The sequence below is a fragment of the Kogia breviceps genome, chromosome 14, assembly GCF_026419965.1.
Source record: "Kogia breviceps isolate mKogBre1 chromosome 14, mKogBre1 haplotype 1, whole genome shotgun sequence".
Taxonomy (NCBI): domain Eukaryota; kingdom Metazoa; phylum Chordata; class Mammalia; order Artiodactyla; family Physeteridae; genus Kogia; species Kogia breviceps.
The window spans coordinates 88,939,692-88,963,512 of record NC_081323.1 but is presented as its reverse complement, the minus strand read 5'-3'; the positions used below and the strand labels follow the sequence as shown (position 1 = coordinate 88,963,512).

At 46.3% G+C, this 23,821-nt stretch overlaps 1 protein-coding gene across 3 annotated transcripts in view; it reads right to left on the bottom strand.

Annotated features, from left to right (window-relative positions):
- Positions 1 to 23,821, bottom strand: part of CARD11 (caspase recruitment domain family member 11) — a 185,646-nt gene that overhangs the window by 70,432 nt on the left and 91,393 nt on the right. The window lies entirely within an intron of this gene.

Here is a 23,821-nt window from a genome sequence, read left to right as displayed (position 1 = left end):
GTGAGGATCCATCCAATCAACACACGATTTATATATTGTTTACTTTAACTGAGCTCTACTTCACATCCCATAATTCACCGTTTCCAGTGTGTAATTTCAGTGCATTTTAATCTATTCACAAGGCTGTACGACCATCTAACTCCAGAACACTGGGCATCACCCCCGAAGGGAACCCCAATACCCATTAGTAGTCACTCCCCGTTCCTTGTCTCCCCCAGCCCCTGGCAACTACTTTCTGTCTCTATGGATTCCCTCTGTGGACATTTCACACCAGTGCAATCCTACAAGACGTGGCCCTTGGTGTCTGGCTTCTTTTACTTAGTGTAATGTTTTCAAAGTCCATCCACCCCGCAGCACGCGTCAGCACCGCACCCTCGTTCTGGCTGAATGGTATTCCACTGTGTGAACGGACGACGGCGTGCTTGTCTGTCCATCTGTTGATGGACATCTGGATTGTTAACAAACACTCATTTCTGCACAGCAGGTACCAAATGGCAGCTCAAGGCAGGCGGGGTCCCTGCCCTCACTGGGTCACAACGGCAGGCACTGAGGCCAGACCCCTGGGTGGGGATCCCTCAGTTTCCTCACCTATAAAATGGGTGGTGGTGAGGCTTTAGAAAGTGAATACCCGCGAAAGACTTCGAACAGTGCTTGTTGGCACATCGTGTGTTTGGGGAACAGACGCAATAAATTGCAACAGTTAGTGTGATTAATGCCAGGAAGGAAACAAACAGGAGCTGACAGAGGTGCAGGCACTTAGATGAGGTCAGGGAGGCCTGTGCCAGTCTTAATTCAAGACCCAAAGGGTGAGGAGGAACCAACTAAATGAAACATCAGCGGGCCAGAGATCCTGGCACAAAGATACAGAGTAAAAGGCCTGCAGTGGTCCAGGACAGGGACGTCCAATAGGGAGACGCTGGCCAGCAATGCAAACCACAGACGTCATCTTAAATTTTCTTATCAGCCACGTTAAAGAAAGTAAAAAAAAAAACAGGTAAAATTAACTTTAAACAACATATTGTATTTTACCTAATATAACCAAAATATGGTCATTTGGACACGTGATCAGTATAAAGAACATTGATGAGATCTTCTGCATCCTTTTTCTTTTTCATCCGAAGACTCTGAAACCCGGAGTGTATTCACACGGACGGCACATCTCGGTTTGGACAGAACATGTTCAAGTGAGCAACAGCCTCGCTGGGGAGCAGCCCCCCCCGTGCTGGATGGCGGAGAGGGAGGGCCTGTCGGAGGGTGAGTGGGGCTGGGGTGCTGGGACCACACGGAGAGGAGGCTTGACGTGTCATCAACATGGGCGGCAGGGGGCTTCCCTGGTGGCGCAGCGGTTGGGAGTCCGCCTGCCGATGCGGGGGACGCGGGTTCGTGCCCCGGTCCGGGAGGATCCCACGTGCCGCGGGGCGGCTGGGCCCGTGAGCCATGGCTGCTGCGCCTGCGCGTCCGGAGCCTGTGCTCCGCAACGGGAGAGGCCGCGACGGTGAGAGGCCCGCGTACCGAAAAAAAAAAAAGAAAAAAAAAAATGGGCGGCAGGGCCAGGTCAGGGGGGCCCTGAGGCTCTTGGGAAGGACCCCGGAGAAGCTATCGGAGGGTTTCGGGTCTGAGAGTGACAGGATGTGGCCTGCATCTGAAACAGACTGAAGAGGCTCAGATGGGGAACAGACTCCGGGGAGACGAGCACGGAGGAGGGGGGCAGCCTGGGAGGCAGAGGGTGATAGTTACCTTGGACGTGGGATGTTGGCAGTGGAAATGGAAGGGCTGGCCGTTTCCACGGAGAAGGACCTTATTAAGGTGCCGGATGGTGGTGGTGTGCGCACAGGGCGTTACTGCTGTTGCCAGCCCGAAGGTTTCCTGATACTGGCGACCACGTCCGTTTCACTCACCGCTGTCTCCCTAGCGCCTGGCCCAGACCTCATTAAACAGTCATCGAGCGCTGGCAGCGTCCTACCTGGTTCTGAGCCCCGAGTCATTTGGAGGCCGTATGCGCGGAAGCAGATTGCACGAGCTTTCCCAGGTGGTGTGCTGGTCTCCTGCCTAACTAATCATCACAGCCTGGCCTATTAATAATGAATCTTTGGGGCTTCCCTGGTGGCGCAGTGGTTGGGAGTCCGCCTGCCGATGCGGGGGACCCGGGTTCGTGCCCCGGTCCGGGAGGATCCCACGTGTGGGCCCGTGAGCCATGGCCGCTGAGCCTGCGCGTCCGGAGCCTGTGCTCCGCAACGGGAGAGGCCACAGCAGTGAGAGGCCCGCGTACCGCAAAAAAAAAAAAAAAAAAAAGAATCTTTGCCTGAAGGGCCTCTCACTAGCCGTAATCCAGTGTCACACCAGCTCCACGATGCGTTTTTGGTAAGAACGCAGAGTCAGGAAGGGCACAGGAAAGGACGCCTCCAGTCTGTCCCAGAAGGCACTGGGACCCCCTCTTCGCCACTCCTCACATCATTTCTCCACCTGGGGTCCCTGTGGGGAGAGGCCACATCCAAGGACTCCAGGTCCCAGGCCATCGCGAGCTTTCTGCAGAGGCTACTGTGGAGATGGGGTGTCTGGTCCCCACGAGGACAGGACATTCACTGAATTGCCCGGTGAACGAGTGTTATGGGTTAAGGGGCTGCGAGACCCGGGACCGGCTAGAGTGGAGATTTCACAGCTCCAAATGGTCTGGGAAAGAAACTGCAAAAGAGGCCAAAAGGGGAGAGACGGCTGAGATCACCTGCTGGGAGGGCGCACAGCCAAGGGCAGCATCTTTGGGCGTTTTGAGGATGACCGACGGCCAAGCTCCAGCAAGCTACAGAGATCAGACGCTGACCGTAAGCGCAGTTATGGGCCGGGAGAGGGGTGAGTAGCTCCCTCGGAGTCCCAGCCTGCCCTGAAGACCCCACAGGCCTTCCCACGTGAGGACTCACGCCAGCTAATCTCAGCTGTTGCTTCTGCAGCTGTCTACGGTGTGCTTTAACACGCCCGGTGCCGTGCGAGGTCTCCTTTGGCGGGAAAATTTGACCACCGAGAGGCACGTGACATCTCCAGGAAGGGACGGGAAGCTGGCGATGCTTTCGTGGCGCCACCTTCCCCTTGGGGTGTAGGGCTCAGCTTTGAGGAGTGTAATACTTTCCTCTCCGTTCTGGGTCAGCTGGACCCCTGGGCGCTCTCACAGGGCCGACTCATAAACCAGAACACGGATTTATTTTTATTTTCATTATACGTGGTCATTTTCCCCTAGGGGAGAGCAACACAGTGCACTTCGGAGTGAGGCAGGCCTGGGTCTGAACCTGGCTCTGCTGCTTGTTAGCTGAGTGCGTGGGGAAGAGGGCTTCCACCCCCCAAGCCTCGAAGGTGCTGCCTGTAAAATGGGAGTGGGGACACTGCATAAGCTTCACAGGACGTGGCCGCCAGGAGCAAAGGGGTGACGTGTAGGGAGAGCCTAGCTCAGGTCCTGCCACGCGGAGACTCAGCAACACATCCTTCTGAGGACCTACTATGTGCCAGCACTTTGCTCGGCGCTAAGTTTGCAGTGGTGAGTGAGACAGTGCGATTCGTGCCTTCGTGGAGCTGACTACGGCCCAGTGGTGGTGCACCGGCATGAAAGAAACAAGCCCGGGCTTCCCTGGTGGCGCAGTGGTTGAGACTCTGCCTGCCGATGCAGGGGACACGGGTTCGTGCCCCGGTCCGGGAAGATCCCACGTGCCGCGGAGCGGCTGGGCCCGTGAGCCGTGGCCGCTGCGCCTGCGCGTCCGGAGCCTGTGCTCCGCAACGGGAGAGGCCACAACAGTGAGAGGTCCGCGTACCGCAAAAAAAAAAAAAAAAAAAAAAAAAAAAAAAAAAAAAAAGAAAGAAACAAGCCCATCTTCAGAAACTGTGATAAGACAACGGAAGGAAGTAAACCGAATGTTATGCCAGAGAGAGGATAAAGGAGGGGGGTACCCGCCCAATGGACAAGTTCAAATAAGAGTAAAGAAAGGAAGGTTTCAGGGTCAGGACGTCCCTCAAAGTGCGTTTAGCCAACAACAACGACAACACCAAAAGGCGAGGAGTCCAGTATGTGATACGGTCAAACGGATCGGAAAGCTGGGTCACCGCAGGACTCTTCGAAGCCTTCGCGTGTGCATGTCCCCGAGGGAGGCGCGGCCTGCAGCCTTCCCCAGGCTGTCTGACCGCGGAATCTTGGTCTCATGAGACGACGCACAGAGCTAGCGCTGTGCAGCGCGCACTTTGAGAAACACCATCTCGGGACGCGCGTCGGGCATCCCGGAGAAGCCTGGTGAGCTCAGGTCCTCCCCGGGCCTTTCTGCGTCTGTCTGGAAGTGCGAACCCGTCAGCAGCCTCAGGCCGCGGCCTCTCCGGGGCAGCTCAGGGACAAAGCACGCGGCCAAGTCTCACCCTTAGGTAAGAGCGCCCCGCTTCTGTTACGGCGCCGAACTGATAACGGACAGGCTCAGTGAACGACGTCGCCTCGCATTCAGTTACGGCTGGGCTCGGTGCTCGTTGGCGAGGTGGGGGAAGGAGCCAGTCGCGCCAGCAAGCCAGCTCAGCTGACCTTTTAGGTGGGCGACCCCCGCTGGGGAGCACCTCATTCATTTGACCTCAATTCCTGTCACGTGGAATTCCCGGGGACGGCATTTTCTGAACCTCTTCCCAAATCAGGAGGAAGCATGTGCAATGCAGAGGCCTGGGCTTGGAGACAGACAGTCAAACAGACTCCACTATCACCAGCGGGGTAACTTATGCAAGGTATTTTTCCCCATCTATAACGTTGAAATCATGACGTCTCCAGGACCGTGGTGTGGTGAATTAAATAATTAATTAATACTAATACGAATATTAATACTACTACTCAGAAAGCGCTGGCTGCCATGGCTTCCATGTCAGAATGAGTGTGTGTGCATAACTACAGACATCCCCCCCCCACCCCAGGAAATGACATCAACACCCTTCCCCACGAAACCCATTCTCCATCCGGGAAGGCAAACCAATACACCAGAGCAACCGGGAAAGAGCAAGACCATGACGTGCTAATCTGCTCGGATTAACAACCGGTACAGTCCGATGGTAGCTTCTGACTAATTTTTCATGGTGACCTTGAGGGTAAGATAATAGAATTTGGATCGACTGTTCTTCCTGATAGGTGAACTCACAAGTTGTTGAACAGCATTACCTAAAGGGTACTGACAACAGCTCTGTCTTCATAGACGTTTGCTGAATAAATAAATCAACCTCGGGCAAGGTCTCAAGCGGTGACACCAAAGAGCTCATTTCTAGCCCCTCCGTCTTGGACATGTTTCGCAACGACGGGGGTGGAGACATAAAGGAGAACCTTCTCGGTTCTGCAGGCCACACCGAGTCGGGAGAGATAGTTAATATGACAAGTGCTCTCATCAATATTCAAAGAGATTTGACAGGCAAAGCTATAAGGCCCAAACCACAAGATGGAAATAAACAGAAATAGATGTACAGTGCTGAATTTTACCCTGAAGAACTGTACAAGGACAGGATAAGGGAGATTTGGCATGGCAGAGACTTGTGAAAAAAAAAGAAGCAGAGACACAGAAAACATCCTGGGCTCTTTTGATTAACTTAATGTTCAAAGTGACACAATAATGTAAAACGGGTACTTAAAAAAAGTAATGTTAAGATTGTATGACCAAGGAAAATTCTGTATAGGGTGGAATTTCTCCCTTTCCTCCCGTCCCTAACCCAGTGGATGAGAAATTATGAAGAATCTCTTGATAACTAGAAGACTGAACGAGAAAACGTTAAGTCCACATGGCAGGAGAAAAGGTCACTTCCAAGCTTGAAAGTGCCAGATACAGCAGTGGCCCTAGGGTGACGAGTTAGAACCCAGCCCAGGGCAGGAGCAGCCAGGCTGGCTGACCCCCTGCGAACTTCTCCACCTCCCGTGGCCAGGCAGCAAACCTTGGGGCCATCATCTTCCTGCAGGTGAGAGCTGTGACTGTGGGTTGGGGGCCAGAGAGGCAAGGCAGCATCTGGGGTAAGGGACAGGGTGTGCAGGTAAAACCCAGGAGGAACAGGCGGCCTCAGAGCCAAGAAAAGGGGTTCTTGAAGCATCTCTCCCCACAACACACCTGGGATCATGTCTCACACAAAGGCTGCAGTGAACAGATGCAGCCATGGCAGACAGCTTATAGAGGACAAATGGCCCATGTAAATATAGTCCCCTCACCAAGAAACACCAGACATTCAAGGCAACGCCACTACAGAGGAACCACCACGTGCAACAAACAGCCTGCACCAGGGAAGTGGTTCACGGAGCCAGCACAACAAATCACTAGACCAGGCACACTTAACGTCCCCAGAAAGATGCAAGCAACATGGGCTCAGCCAATGGAGATTTGAAAGAACACTGGAACAAAAACCAGCAGGTGGACTGAATTTGCAGAATAGATACAGCCCATAACCGACTTGCTGAGCTGGAAGACTGAACTGAGAAATTCTCCCAGGATCCAGGGAAAAAAAAAAAAAAAAAAAAAAAAGCCTGGACAGAACGAAAGAAACGTCAAGAGAATGGAATCCCAGACGTTCCAACATTTCTCCTATAGGAGATTCAGAAGGGGAAAATGAAAAGAATGGAGAAGATAAACTCAAAGACATTCGAAGAAAAAAAATTGCCAGGATTGAAAAAAGCTTAAAAGGACACACAAAAGTGCAGGGAAGATGCCAAGAGAGAAGACCACGTCTATTCACGTTGAGATGAAGTTTCAGAACACGAGGCTCACAAGGAAAAGTCCTAAAAGCTGGAAGAGATATACCGCCTACAAAGAAATAGAATAAGATCGACTAATTGGCGATACCAGATACAAGCAGATAATGGGGGCATTATCCTTAAAGTTCCAAGGAAAAATGATTTTTAAACTAGAATCTATATTCAGCTAAACAATGACTCAAGTATAAAATAGGGAAAAACATTTTTCACATATGCAAGGACTCAAAATATTTACCATCCACATACCTTGAATTAAACAATCACCAAATGATGCACATTAGTCAGGAGGAAAGAAATTCCAAGGGGAAAAAATAGGATACAAAACAATGGTAGCTGCCCGATATGATGTGAATTGTGTCCCCCAAGTTTACATGCTGACAGCCAAACCCCCTGTACCTCAGGATGTAAGTGTATTTGAAGATAAGGTCTTTAAAGAGGTGATTAAGTTAAAATGAGGCTATTAGGATGGGGTCCTAATAAGGATGGCAAAAGATATTCCATCCAAATAGTAACCAAAGAGAGCTGGGGTGACTATACTAATATCAAACAAAATAGATTCTAAGTTAAAAATGTTACAAGAGACAAAGAAGGATTTTATGTATTGATAAATGGGTCAATCAATCGATTAAATATGTTATAAACACATATGCATCTAACAACAGAGCCCCCGAAATACATGAAGCAAAAATGGACAGAATTAAGGGGAGAAATAGTAATAGCTAGAGACTTCAGCAACCCACTTTTAATAATGAATAGAACTAGACAGATGATCAGTAAGAAACAATGATGAGCAAACAGTTACAGGAAAAAGTAGAACAAAGAGAACTTGATTTATTCTGTAAAAGGGAAGAAGCTTAAAAAAAACCTTTGAGAAAAAAAAATCATAAGTTAAGGTATTAAGAATAAGTCCAATGCATCATAAATTACAACAAATGTAAAAGGGTTAATGAGAAAATTGAGAGGGAAAACATTAAAAGGGACAAAGGAGATTTTATGTTACTAAGAGGAACTATCAACTATCATGAAAGTTTATGTGCCTCGCAACATGGCTTTGAAGCACATAAAGCAAAACTGAGAGAAATACAAGAAGAAAATGGCAAAGACACTGTCACAGTAAGAGACTTCATAAAGCCCCTAAGAAGGGGACCAATAAACATGGTTATAGAGGATTCAAAATAATTAACAGGTTTGCTCCTAATGGATCTACAGAACTCTGTACCTAACAAACAGGGAAGACAAATTTTCTCAAATACATGTGGAAATTTTACAAAAATTTACCAGGTATTAGCCATAAAAAATTCAAGCAATAATGAAAAGCAGAAATAACATGTGGTATATTTGCTGATGAAAACATAAAATTTTTTTAAATTGCAGAAGAATACCATCTCCAATCTATACACCAGAGAAATATAAAAACATAAATTAAAAGTTATTTTTAAAGGAACAATAAGGAGATCATAAACTGCTACAATATAAGAGTTCAGTAAGGTGGCTACATACAAGTTAACTTGTATCTCTCCAGATATTAAAACATATTGAGAAACAACAGGCTATAGTGGTACAGAAACAGATAATTAGATCGATGAACAAAAGCCTGCCTGGTAAACAACTCACCTATGTGTAGAAGTTTAGCGCATGAATAGGGTAACGTTTCAAATCAACACAGAGGTAAAAGGAGTATTCAACACCTGTTGGGATAATCTGCTAACAATTTGGAGAAAATTAAAGTCCTACTTTGACCCTTTGCGGGAATAATTTGCAGATAGATTAATGACTTAAAAATTAAATAAAGAATTCCAAAAGTCTTATAGGAAACAAAATTTAAAATATGCTTATAACCTTGGGATAAGAAACGCCTTCCTAAACAAGGCATAATATGCTAATGTCATTTGAGAAAAGATTGATGAATGTGAGTACATCATAATTTAAAACTTCTGTGTGATGGAAAATAGTGCAACAAAGCTAAAGTGTAAGCTGTGTTCTAGGAAAACATCTGTAATATGTGAAATAAAGATTAATGTGCAGAACGACAATAAGAAAAAGACAAGGAATATGGTAGAAAAGGAAATTAGGAAAACGAACCAGCAAGTTACAGAGTTTTATGTGATCAATAAACATGAAGCAATACTTTGGATCAGTAATAATCGAGGAAAAAATTGAAACAATACGATTCCATTCTGCACCTGAGTTTTGTCAGCTATAAAACAGGAACAATAAAGGACCCCACCTCAAAAGAATGTTATGGGATTAAATGAGTCAATATATACAAGTAAAGCTCTTGGGGCAGTGCCTGGAACATAATCAACAATCTATAGGCATTAGCTATGATTACCTTTAGCGCACACTGCAGCAATCCGGGCAGCCAAAAATTTCAATTTTGGTAAAATAAAGTTTTGGCAATAGTGGAGGAAAAAATACTCTCACACTGTCTTGGTGAGAATATAAGTTGGTCCAGACAATTTTTGTGGGCAATTTGGCAACATCCATTAAGACACACAACACATGTACCCTATACCTGGCAATTCCATGTTGGCACCTAAGCTAGAGAAACATTCACCTCTCTGCACAGGAGGCATGTGCCGACAAGGAAGAGCAAAGACTGGAAAAATTCCTAAATGCCCATCAACAGGGGGCTGATTACATTAAACATAATGCTTTTATGCTGCAGAAGACCTTGCAGGTGTCAATAAGAATAAGGTGGCACTTACACTAGCATGGAAAGATCTATAAGACGTACTTTTAAGTGAAGAAAACAAGTTGCAGAACATTAAGTATTGTATGACGCTATTTCAGAAAACAAAACCTACAAAACTAAAACACGTATTTCTGTAGCTACATACACATGCCTAGAGAGAGGTCTGGAAGGTGCCACGCCAGACTGACAGCCCTCCTCAGGTTGTGTACCAGCACTGATGATATGCCTGTAAAGGAAAACCTAAGAGCTTTATCTACATTACTTGAAAAATTTAAAAGAATGTTTTCATGTATGAGTTTTTAGAAATAAAAATAAAATATAAAACAAACCCAAACAACAATGCAATCTTGGCTACTTCATAATAGTGGGAGTAGAGTGCCCAGGTCCTAAGAGATAACAGCCCCACTGTGTGTTGGGAGGTCAGGAAACATCTGGAGTTCTGTGTCCAGTCTGAGCATCATGCCCTATCAGAATAATTCCCGATTTGCCCAGGACAACACTGGTTTATGCCTATTGCCCTGGTGTAATTATTAACAGTGCCTCTTCTTAGTCTTAAGAGTAAGTTTGATTTAAAGGAGCTTCAAAAAAAAAACCCAAAAAACAAAAAACCCAAAACAACAACAAAAAACAACGAAAACCCCAAATAAAAAACTTAGGTAAAAATCTCCCCAAACAGAAACAGGATCTATTTACTGAACAAACACTGATGAAAGAAATCAAAGAAGGTCTTAATAAAGGGGGAGATATACCATGTTCATGGATTTAAAAACTTGACATGGTCAAGATGTAAATTCTTGCCAAACTGAACTACAGATTTAACCCAATTTCCATAAAAATCACAGCAGGACTTTTTGTAGATAAAGACAAGCTCATTTTAAAAACTTATATGGAAAGGCAAAGAAACTAGAATAATCAAAAGGATTTTGAAAACCTGATTTTGAAACTACTATAAAGTTATAGTCATCAACAGATTATTGGTGAAAGTATAGACACATAGATCAAAGGAACAGAAGAGAGTTCAGAAATTAAACCCACAGAAATATGGCCAAATGATTTTTGACAAAAGTTCAAAAGCTACTCAATAGAGGAAAGACAGTCTTTTCAATAAATGGTGACGGCATAACTGACAGCCCTATGAGAAACAATTAACTTCAACAGATACCTTACCCCTTATATAAAAATTAACTCAAAACTGATCACATGTTTAAATATAAAACATCCAACTATAAAACTTTTAGAAGAAAACAAAACATATTTGTGACAATGGGTTAGACAAGGAATTCTTAGACAAGACACCAAAAGCAAAGTACATGGAAGGAAAAATTGACAAACTGGACTTCTTGAAAATTAAAAAGTTTCCTCTGCAAAAGACACTATTAAAAGAATGAAAATACAAGCTACAGATTGGGATAAAGTTTTTGCATATCACCTTTCAGACAAAGGACTTGATCCAGAACACAAAAGGAACTCTCAGAAGTTACCACTGAGAAAACAACCCAGTTTTTTTTTTTTTTAATATTTATTTTTATTTGGTTACACCGGGTCTTAGTTGCGGCATGCATGTGGGATCTAGTTCCCTGAGCAGGGATTGAACCCCGGCCCCCTGCATTGGGAGCACGGAGTCTTAACCACTGTGCCACCAGGGAAGTCCCCAAACAACCCAGTTTTAAAATGGTCAAAAGACTTAGACATTTTATCGAAAAGGATATATGAACGCCAAATAAGCACATGATAAGACATCTATATTGTTAGCCATTAGGGAAATGCAAGTTAAAACCATGATGAGATATTGACACCACGACACCCCTCTTTGCATCCTTAAAATAAAAATCACTGACAGTACCAAGTACCTGTGAAGACGTAAAGCAAATCGAACTCTCACACGTCGCTAATGGGACTGAAAACTGGCACATACAAGCCGCTTTGGAAAACTGTTTAGGCAGTTTCTTATAAAGTTAAATATAAACTTGCCCAGAAATCCCACTCTTAGATATTCACCCTAGAAAAATGAAGACTTATGTTCCCACAAAATCCTGTACACGGATGTTTATAATAGCCCTCTATAATTACCAAAACGGAAGCTACCCCCGTATCCACCAAAGAGTGAACAAACGCGGTACATCCATACCATGGATACTACTCAGCAATAAAAAGCAACAAATTATTGAAACACACGATAACGTGGGTGCATCTCAAAGGCAGTATATGCTCAATGACTGAAGCGAGTCTCAAAAGGCTACATACCGAATGATCCCCTGTATACGATATTCTCAAAACAGAGCAAACTAGAGTCAGAACCCATCAGCGGTTGCCAGGGCTGCGGCGGGGGAAGGGCGGACCGCGAAGGAGCAGCTCCAGGGAGTTGGATCTGGGGCGGTGGAGCTGTTCTGAATCTGGATTGTGGTGGTGGGGTCACTGGAATCCACACATGGGCCAAAATGCATAGAACTACACACTAAAGGGAGTCAAACCTCCGTATGTTAATGAAGACGAAAAGTGTCCTGGTTTGGACGGTAAGTTATAAGGTCACCCCAACCACGCAGGAGAAGATGGAGTTGGTGGTTAATATGAAAACCCAAACGAGGACAGGGGAGGGACCTGGACCACAAATGCCAACAACGACTAACCTTGTTCTCGGTGCTCCGCGCCCGGCGTGGCCCTGAGCCCCGCAGAGCTGGTGTCTTACTTAGATGTGTCTGAAAGGTCCTGATGACGCCCCCGTTTCACAGAAGAGGGACCAGAGCTAAGAGAAGCGGGGCGCTTGCCCACCGTCACGGAGCTCCTATTGGCAGAGGCCAGATTTAAACCGAACCTGTCCAGCCCCAAACTTGAAAACACAGAGCCCCTGAGCGCTACACTGCTTCCCCCCCTGCCGTTGCTGGGAAACCAAAGGCGACAATAAGAACTGATCACGTTCCACACGACTGTCGAACAGGGGAGGCAAGGAGGCAAAGGAGGAGCGGGCCACCTCTCCAGGAACTGCCTTCCCGGTTACTACTTTCTTCCTTTCATTTTTTTCTCTTTTTGGCCGCACCACGCAGCATGCAGGACCTTAGTTCCCCGACCAGGGATCGAACCTGCTCCCCCTGCATTGGGAGCGCGGGGTCTTAACCACTGGCCCTCACCTGGGGCTCTTGAAATGATTCAGAAAGTCTGGGGAGGGGCCTAAGGGCCTGGATTTCTAACGAGAATCCAAGAGCCCTCAGGGCTGCTGGTCTAACGAGCACGCTTTTGAGAAGAGACAGGAGTACCAGGGAAGAGTTGTCAGTAATGCAGAGAAAAACACGACCGAAAATGCTTTTCGGACCTCCTGGTGTCCAGTGGGGAAGGCTCCGCACTTCCACCGCAGGGGTTCCATCCCTGGTTGGGGAACTAGGATCCTGCACGTTACCCAGCACGGCCAAGAAAAAAAGAAAAATGCTTTTAGCTGAATTTCCGGTTAAATGCATACACGTTTCTCTCTGCTCTCTCCTGAAATTGCACCAGTTCAACAGTAAATGTGTGTGTCTGTGTGTGTGCGTGATGTTCACATGGCCGAAGAGAATGGAGAAGACCACAGCAGAGGAGAGATGTCGGCAAAAGTTTGGAAAATGGAAAGCAGAAAGGGACCACTATTTGGAGGAAGACGATGGCGGTCTAAGAGCACTTCCACCGTAATATATCTAAAACGCCAGATAAAATACTTTAAAATATTTATTAAGGTGCATAACTGACCTGGCAAGACACCAGGAGGCGTCCTCAGGGGCCGGAAGTGAATCGGCGGCACAAGCCCAGAGAAGTTAGGGAGGCAACAGTTGCTCAGGCTGCCCCGAAGGCCTCTCCTAAGCCCAGGTGAACCGATCAGGGCCAGATGGCAACGGGAAGTCAGACCAGAGACCCTGGCCTACAGCACGGGACCCCTCAAGAGCTGCACTCCTAGACAAGTGATGAATTACACAACCCACAGACGGAGACAGCGAGGAAACCCATCTGCCTCAGCCTTAGCTGAGGGGAGGGGAAAGCCTTCCCTCTGGATTTGCAGCCACCACTTTCACGTGGCTTGAGGACCTTCATTCACTCGACTTCATGGACCAAAAAGCACCGAGCTGAGGATTTCATTCAAATCACCCCACACTCTCGTGCTGCTGGGGGAAGTATAAGTTAGTACGACCATTGTGGAAAACTGCGAGTGTGAAAGCAGAAGTATCCTGTGAATGCCGACCGCCGCTTAGTTCCATCCCTACTTATGAATCTGAAAGGAAGTCATGGTATGTTCCCACAACATGTGCACAAGAAGTCTGTAGAAGCACCGTCATGACCCCACAAGTGGGAAACACTCCCGTGCTCACCAGCCACAGAAGAGATAACCAAAATGACCAAAGTGGAATACTATACAACAAAGCAAAATGAACCCTGCCGCTCATGTGTCTACCTGGATGAACCTCACAGGCGTATATGATAAGTGAAAGAGGCCAGGTGCGAAAGAACAGTGCAGACTGGATGATTCTATTTACGTGCAAACTGGCAGAACTATGCTCAGGACAGCGGTGACCTTTGAGGGGAAGAAGGAACTAGAAGGAGCAGGAGGGAATTCCGTAGTTCTGATCATTTTCTGCTTCTTGGTCACAAAAGCTGTTCACTAATGATTTGTATTATTTTGTATGTATGTTATAGTTCAATAAAGTGTTCACATTAAACAAACAGGGATCCCTTCATACTACACCGAGTCATCGGCAGAACAAACCCACTCCATCTCTGGGGGGAGCAAACCCTCAATCGGACTTCAAATTTGCCCGTAGATAAAGTTTCAAAGAACAAGAGCTCACGATTTTTTTTTTTTTTTGCGGGCCTCTCACTGTCGCGGCCTCTCCCATTGCGGAGCACAGGCTCCGGACGCGCAGGCCCAGCGGCCACGGCTCACGGGCCCAGCCGCTCCGCGGCACGTGGGATCCTCCCGGACCGGGGCACGAACCCGTGTCCCCTGCATCGGCAGGCGGATTCTCAACCACTGCGCCACCAGGGAAGCCCAAGAGCTCACGATTTTAAAGAAATCATAAAATGTAACAAAGCCCAATAACCAATAGTTAGCAGGACAGCAAATGCAGCATCAGATACACAAGGAATTCAGATATTAGAAGTTGATCAAATACAGAATATAGAATTATGATATTTAGAATGTTTAAATAAATAAAAAAGAGAACCAAAATATAAAAAGTAAATAACCACTCAAAGTAAACAGGCAGACTTCTAAAAGAACCAAACAATTAGAAATGGAAAACTATAATCACTGAAATTAAAAACTTTATGACTAAAATGGTCAGAGAAGAAATGATGTGGAATTTGGGATTTGCTTTAAAGCAATCCTGCGAGGGGAGAAGTGGTGGGGTGTAAAGATATACAGGAAGGGACTTCCCTGGTGGCGCAGTGGATAAGACTCCGTGCTCCCAATGTAGCAGGCCTGGGTTCGGTCCCTGGTTACGGGACTAGATCCCTCAGGCATGCTGCAAGAGTTCGCATGCCACAACCAAGGAGCCCTGGAGCTGCAGCTAAGGAGCCCTCCTGCCACAACTAAGACCTGGTGTGACCAAATAAATAAATAAATATTTTTTAAAAAGATATACAGGAAGAAGGGCCATGTGTGGATAATTACTGAACTTGGACAATGGGGAAAAGGAGGGGGTTCCTTATTTGAATCTCTCTATTTTGTATGTTTGAAATTGTCCTTAGTCATGTGTTTTTTAAAGCCCTCAAAGGATGGTTAAATGGTAGAATAGATACACCTGAGGTGAGAATTAGTCAACAAAAAAATAGATACGGAAATATTACTCAGCCACTAAAAAAAGGAAATATTGCCATTTGCAGCAACATGGATGAACATAGAGAATATCATACTTAGTGAAGTAAGTCAGACAGAGAAAGACAAATACTATATGATATCACTTATATGTGAAATCTAAAAAATAACACAAATGAATCTATACACAAAACAGAAACAAACTCACAGACACAGAAAGCAAACTTACAGTTACCAAAGGGGACAGGGAGGAGGGGAGGGACAAATTAGGGGTATGGGATTAACAAACTACTGTCCCCAAATAGATAAGCAACAAGGATTTACTTTTATAAGCACTGGGAAACGAAGAAACTCATATGACTTGCTTTACTGAGGTGGTCCGGAAGCAAACCTGCAGCATCTCCCAGGTGTGCCTGTGCAGTTGTTTCAGTAAAAAAATCCCCAAAGTGTAGAAAAAGCACTTGATAAAATTTGACATGCAATCCTGAGAACATATATTGGCGAACTACGAATGGAAAGGAAATAAACATTCTTTCCTAATTAAATATAGCCACAAAAATCCTCTAGCAAACACAATAGTTAAAGGTGAAGCCTGGAAAGCTTTTCCTTCAAGACTGAGGCCAAAGCATAGAGGCTCACAATTAGTGCTATTATTCAGTGGTTTACTGGGTAGCCCAACCAGCACAGTAACAAAATAAATGAAGAAAAGAAAAAGAAACAAAGGATCTAAGAAATGGAAAAAAGGAAAAAACTGTCATAATTCACAAATGATATTATCTACATAGCAAAATGAAAAAAAAATCTAGAGATTAGTTATCAGAATGTTAAAAAGAGTTTAGTTATGAATCCAAGGTTAAATATAAAAAAGATCAACTGTGTTCCTCTACATTCGTAACAACATAAATGCAAAGTTTTAAAAGATATTCTTTATAATAGCAGTAAAAACCAAAAGATATTAGGAATAAGTTGAACAAAAACTAAGCAAGACCTTTACAGAGAAAATTTTAAAGCTTTATTGGAAGACATTATAGAGGATCTTTAAAAATGGGAAGACAGGGCTTCCCTGGTGGCGCAGCGGTTGAGAGTCCGCCTGCCAATGCAGGGGACACGGGTTCGTGCCCCGGTCCGGGAGGATCCCACGTGCCGCGGAGCGGCTGGGCCCGTGAGCCATGGCCGCGGAGCCTGTGCGTCCGGAGCCTGTGCTCCGCAATGGGAGAGGCCACAACAGTGAGGCCCGCGTACCACAAAAAAAAAAAAAAGGGAAGACAAACCAAGTTCGCAGATGAAAAACCTTATTATCATAAAGATGCCAGTCCCCCCTAAATTGATCTACAAGTTTAACACAACTGGAATCCCAACAGAGTGTTTAATAGAACACGTGACGCTGGATCTCAAGTGTATAAGGAGAAGCAAAGGACCAAAAGAGTCGAGACACATCTGACAACGAACATGGTCAAGCAGACTGGTAGAGCTAATGTAAAGCCGTAAGTGGCGAGGATGGTAGCTGTTCCTGAAATTCCATTTTCTTTTTCTCTGGGTGCACGGACTGAGCGCTTCTCAATGCAATGTGAACAAAAGTACTGGGCTTTGCTTGTGGGCCAGGTCCATACTAAACCTCCTACGTGTGCACCTTTCTGCTCTATTCTTTCTGCTGCCCGGATGCAAACAACACCGCAGCCTAGGCATGGTGGGGCACATGATGGAGAGAGCCCGGGGTACCTGAAGCACGGCATGGAGGAGAGCTATCCTGCTGCCCTGAAAGCCACCCTGACTTTACGTCAGAAAAAAGACATACACCTCTTGCTCTTTAAGACCTTGATATTTGGGGGTCTATTTGTTACACAGTGTAGCCGACCCTAACTAACAGCTTACAGTAATGAAGACAGCTTGGTATTGACCTCTGGTTTCAGCTACAGTATGGAAAGAGCTTAAAAGTTATCATTTCCATCCTTACAAGAAAAAGCTGGACAAACTGAAAATCAACCATTTTCTTGGACCCAACAGAGAACTAAGGTCACAGGACAAATGGCACCCTGAAAGCCCGAGAGGTGGGGACATCTAGAGGGATACAGCAAATGAGATCTACTTGTGGGGAGAAGAATTTGCTGGAGACATAAACAGGAAGGAACACTTAAATGGTGATTTTGATGAACTGCTGGAGGCTGAGTGAGCGTGAAAGTGAAAAACTGGAGGGGACACAGGCTTAGGGGGCCACCACACTTCTGGGGGTTGACCCCCAGGAACCCCTCCAGGTTTTCAAGGTGAGGATCCCGGAAAGACCCCCTGGTGTCTCTGGCCGAGGGAGGGTTAGGCGAACCACTGTGAAGTAGACCCAGAGCCTTAGTCAGAACCAAGGCCTTTTCTCCAGGGGAGAGGACTGGCCACATGCAATTCAGAAGCCTTAGCTCCCAGCCAGGTGAAGAAGTCCCTCCCTTCTCTGGACCCCCCCAGCCTTCCCGTCTCACCGAAGCGGGAGGGGAGACCACAGTCAACAGGATCGGGCTTCAAGGAGACAGACTGGGGAGGGAGTGGCGGGCAGGGGCAGAGGGGAAACGACATCGCCGGAGAACCCCTCGTGAACACCTCGGTCCCGAAACACAGCCCCACCAAAAGCCTGAAATTTCGTCGTAGATCACAGACCATTCCCCTCCCCCCACGGCAAGGGGGCTCCGGTCCCACGGCGGTTACAGCCACAAGAGCTGAAAAAAAAAAACAGACTCTCTTTAAGGAGGAGAACAGAGGGAAGTCCAGGGTCAAGAAGGGAGACACGAGCACGGGTCCTCGAGGCGCTGAAGCTTCTGGCACCTACAGCTGCAGGAAATACCGAACGGAGCCCAAAGCCTGGCCAGACTAACAGATACCCTCACACCTAAAGCCCTAACGCCCTCTTTGCCTCCGTTCCTGTTACCCAACACAGCACGTGTGTCTCTCGATGAGAAAGCACAAGGTACGCCAAAAGGCAAGCGACAATACATTTTCAAGTGACAACCGAGGAAAAATACATTTTGAAGTAACAAAGCAATGATCAGAACCAGGCTCAGATATGACACAGATACTGGAATTACTCTAGACACAGCATTTAAAATAACTACGATGAACAGGTTGAGGGCGCTAATGGAAAAACTGGACACCATGCGGAAGGGTGAGGTAAGCAGAGAGAAGGACGCTCTTAGGGAGAATCAAAAACACAGTGTCAGAAATAAAGGGTCTTTGACAGGCTCATCCGGAGACTGGATGTGGCCAAGGAAAAAAATCAGCGAGCTTGAGTACAGGTCAATACAACTTCCAAACCGAAATGTAAAGAGAAAAAAAGAATGAGAAGGAAACAGGGCAGAATAAGCAAGGTACTGGATGATATCAAAAGGGTAGTATAGTGTGATGAACACAGAGGGAGAAGCAAAAGAGAAGAAAGCAAAACAAACAGCTGAATTAATAATGGCCAAGAACGTTACTAATAGTTGCATTAATAATGGATCTGTAACCAAACCACACAGATCCAGGAGGTTCAGAGACTATCGAGCAGGGTAAATAACAAGAAAAACACACCTGGGCACATTAGATCCAAAGTGCAGAGATCCAAAGATGAACAGAAAGTCCTGAAAGAAGCCAGAGAGGGGGGAAAACACCTTTCCGATGAAGAGATAATGATAAGAATCACGGTGGACCCCTTATCAGAAACCACGCAAGCAAGAAGGGAGTGGAGTGAAATACTGCAAGTATTGAGAGAGAAAAGACTACCGGCTCAGAAGTCCATTTCCAACGAAATCGTCCTCAAACGTGAAGGAGAAATGAAGACTTTCTCGGATAAACAAAACTGGAAGACATTTATGGCCAACAGGCTTGCCCTGCAAGACATGTGAAAAGAGGATCTTCGGGCAGAAGGAAAACAACATAAAGAAAGGAAGGGCATTGGTGCAGGAATAAATAAAAGTCAAATAAGATCTTTTCTTTTTTCGGCCCCGCCCATTGGCTTGTGGGATCCTCGTTCCCTGACCAGGAATGGAACCCAGGCCACGGCAGTGAAAGCATCGAGTCCTAACTACTGGGCCGCCAGGGAGTTCCTTATTTTTCTTATTCTTAATTGATCTACAAGATTACTGTTTTTTTAAAGTAATCCCAGTGACAACATTTCACGTCACTAACTGAGAGTGGATGGTGCGTGAAATGATGGACAACAATCTCAGAGGGTCGGAAGGGAGGAACCGGGACACTGGGCTATAAGGTGCCTGCTCGACATGTGCCACCATCCAGTGTCGTTTGAAGGGGGACGTGGGTTAGTCAAAAATGTATTTTCTTAACTACAGGGCAACCGCTAACAACAACTTAACAAGAAGTACAGTGGATATGCCGAGAGAGGTAAAATGGGATCATGAAATGCTCATTTAAAACCTGAGAAGGGGGCTTCCCTGGTGGTGCAGCGCTTGAGAGTCCGCCCGCCGATGCGGGGGACGCGGGTTCGTGCCCCGGTCCGGGAAGATCCCACGTGCCGCGGAGCGGCTGGGCCCGTGAGCCACGGCCGCTGCGCCTGCGCGTCCGGAGCCTGTGCTCCGCAACGGGAGAGGCCACAGCGGTGAGAGGCCCGCGTACCGCAAAAAAAAAAAAAAAAAAAAAAAAAAAAAAAAAAAACCTGAGAAGGCAGAAAACAAAGGGGGAAAAAGAGAGCCTAGTATTTATTTATTTATTTATTGGCAAAAGACAAATAGATCTAAGGAAGTCAACTGTGAGCTCAGATTTAGAGCCGGGGATATAATGCATAAGAAACTCGCCACCGCAGGTCAGAGGAAAAGGGATGGGGCTGGCATAGCCCTTTGGAAATAAATTTAATTTAACTCAACACATTGAATTGGATTTCAAACCACTCACAAGAATAAATTCCGCAGACTGAAATATGAAGCTTTTTTTCTTAGTATTCTTTATAATATATGTATGTATTCTTCTGTTTTTTTAAAAAAACAAATTTAATTTATAATGTAAAAATGTCTAATGTGAGTAGAGAAGGAGAAAACCTAAGTGCTTAATGGTAGAAGAGCTGGAAGGAACAAAAGCCAATTTGCTCTGCAGAATCCCAGAAAAGCCCAGAAAAATAGAGGTACCTTGGACCACAGAAGGTGGGCAAATCAGGGTGGGGTTAACACCGGAAGGATCGGCTGAAGGTATGTAAAAGGGGCCGTTAAACCCCCAGACTCTCTCCCCAGCTCCGGCAGAAGGAACGTTTACTCACTGGAAAACCGGACTCTGGTGTGAGGGATACGGGGTCATCCAAAAAGTAGGCGATTAAAACGTCAGAGGAGTGGGGAGGGGTGGCCTGGAGAGATGCTGTTTTTTATTATAAGCCACGTGGAAGTATTTGATTTTTTTTTTTTTTTTTTTTTTTTTTTTTGCTGTATGCGGGCCTCTCACTGTTGTGGCCTCTCCCGTTGCGGAGCACAGGCTCCGGACACGCAGGCCTAGCGGCCACGGCTCACGGGCTTAGTTGCTCCGCGGCATGTGGGATCTTCCCGGACCAGGGCACGAACCCGCGTCTCCTGCATCGGCAGGCGGATTCTCAACCACTGCGCCACCAGGGAAGCCCAAGTATTTGATATTTTAAAGCAATATATATATTACGTAAAGACAAAAATTAAACTTAAAAAGGAAAGTTAAAAAAAAAAAAACAATAACAAACCAAAAATTATGGTCTCTCTGGACTTGGTCGTTAGGTCCAGGGCACAGACCAGGAAGCACTGCCCCAGGAGCCCCAGCCTCCCCGACGGCAAATCTTATCCCTCAGGTTTGCAGGACATCAGTGGGGCCGGGTCTCCAGGAGAGGAAGTGGTCCAGGGAATAGAGCGTGCTTCTGTAATGACTTCAAAATTTCTTTCCAACTTTGTCTTTCTCTTCTCTTTCATTTTTTTTCCCCAAACTCAATAATCTATCATTTACCTTGCCTTGCTTCAGGCGATGTCATTAATAACAATCGAAAAAGCATTTTTTGCTTGTCACCTTTCTTCAAAGGAACTCAGACTGTCTCTGAACTTTAAAGTGCCGACAAAGTACCTAGGAATTTTGTTAAAATGCAGATTCTAATTCAGCCGGCCCGGGGTGGGGCCCGAGAGTCTGCATTTCTAACCAGCTCGCAGGTGAGGCCAATATGCCGCCTGTCGGGGGACCACACTCTGAGAAGCAAAAGGACATAAAGCAACTTTATGGGGTGATGGAAATCTTCTACATCTTGCCCGTGGTTGTGGTTACATGTGTATATACTTTTATCAAAATCCACTGGACTGTGTACTTAAAACGGATGTGTTTTATTGTATGTACGTTATCCTTTATTAAAGGAAAGATCCATTCTAGATGGATTATAGATGTAAATGTGAAAGATGAAACAATAAAGCTTTTAGGTGGAAACACACACTTTGGGGTAGGCATATCTTTCTTTCTTTTCTGTGTTTTTGAACCACACATATAATTTTAATTTTTAAGTAGCCACATTAAAAAGTGTAATGAAACTGGATAAACTAATAAGGCATATCTTTCCTAAACAGGACTCAAAAAGGAGTGAACCGTGACGGGAAAACCCACATGAACTGGACTCCATTAAAATTAAAAACTCTGTTCATCAGCAGACCTTTATAAGAGAGCGAAAGGGCAAGCTATAAACTGAAGGAAGATACCTGCAACACATTTATCTGACGAAGGACTCCTCATATACGAAGAACTACTCCAATTCAATAAGGAAAAGACATGACAACAGAAAAGTGGGCAAAACCCTAACAGACACTCCACAGAGGAGGACAGACATACGGCCGATCAACGCCTGAAAAGGCGCGCGGCTGAGCCCCAGGTGCAACGCAAATTAAAACTGCGCGATGCTTTGATTCGACTGCACACCCACTGGAATAGCTAAATGAAGAGACAGACAATGCTGAGTGAGAAAAGATGTGGAGCAACTGGAACGCTCTCCCACTCCTGATGGGGTGTCGTTCGCAACAACGTTCTTGGAAAGCAATTCGGTGGTATTTATTAGAGCTGAATATAAACATACTCTAAGATCCAGCAAATCCACTCTCGGGTGCAAATACAAGCCCGTGTCTCCAAAAGGTAAGTGTAAGAGTGCCCAGAGCAGCCTCATTCGTAATGTCCTCAAAGTGGAAACAACTCAGCTATCCTTCAGTGGTAGTCTCCATGAACTGTGCAACAGTCACACAACAGGCTCTTGCTGGCAAGAAAAACACGAAAGAACTACCGCCACCCGCAACGATGTGGATGCACCCACGGTAATCAGATAAAATACAGGGCGCTCGGTTAGATTTGTATCTTGAATAACCAATCATTCTGAAGAACGTGAATGTCCCGTGCAGTATTGGGGACGGACTTACACTAAAAATTACGACGCTATGAAAAGCCATTATTGTTTTTCATTAAAATACTATTTTTCAGCGGGTCACGTTCTGTTTCTTGATCTGGGCGCTGGGGACACCGTGTGTTCACTTTGCGAAAATCCGTCGTGCTGCACTCTTAGGATGTGTGCACGCCTCCTGCGTGAATGTTATGCGTCCATACAAAGCTTCCTTAAGATAAAGACACAGCTCATCCTGGCCCACGTCCCATCAGAGGGGGCCCTCCGTGCCTCTCGCCCCCCCGTCGCCCACCTGTTCTCCGCACCGCTGTGTGGGATCTTTCGAACCTGCACATCCATCCCGGCTCCCGGTCACGGCTCAGTCGCCCCAATATATGGTGCTCAGCCACAGGGCAGCATCTGCCCCCTCGGCAAGGCATCCGGGGGCTCTCGGGGGCCCCTCCTCCCCCGTCCCCACATCTTCCCGTCTCTTTGCCAACACTCACACTCATCACTCCTCCGTGGCTGGGCGCGTGCGGTTTCTCTGCTTAGGGGCCCTTCCCACGTCTCTGCCTGGCAAAAGCCTCGTGATTTTCCGAGTCTCATTTCAGCTTCTATCGGCCCTGGGGGTCTCTGTGTCCCCGGGCAGGCCGGGGCGCCCCTCTCTCACACCCATCTTCAATGCGTGCCTCCTTTATCTTGCAACTGACTGTCTCCTCACCTGAGTACAGGCTTACTGGGGTGAGGACCCCGCCCTTGCATCTCTCTCTTTTTTTTTTTTTTTTAACATCTTTATTGGAGTATAATTGCTTTACAATGGTGGGTTAGTTTCTGCTTTATAACAAAGTGAATCACTTATACATATACATATGTTCCCATATCTCTTCCCTCTTGCGTCTCCCTCCTTCCCACCCTCCCTATCCCACCCCACTAGGTGGTCACAGAGCACCGAGCTGATCTCCCGGTGCTTTGCGGCTGCTTCTCACTAGCTGTCTAGTTTACGTTTCGTAGAGTATCTTATGGCCATGCCACTCTCTCACTTTGTCCCAGCTTCCCCTTCCTCCTCCCCATATCCTCAAGTCCATTCTCAAGTAGGTCTGTGTCTTTATTCCCATCTTACCCCTAGGTTCTTCATGACCTTTTTTTTTTTTTTTCCCTTAGATTCCGTATCTGGCACCTAGCGGGGTGCCCGGAAGTGGCAGGCACTGGGTACTCGGTACGGGATGAATAAAAGGATAATGGTAGCAATGGATGTTCACGAACGGGGACCAGGCAAGGGATGTAAGCAAACGGCTCATGCTAGATTCT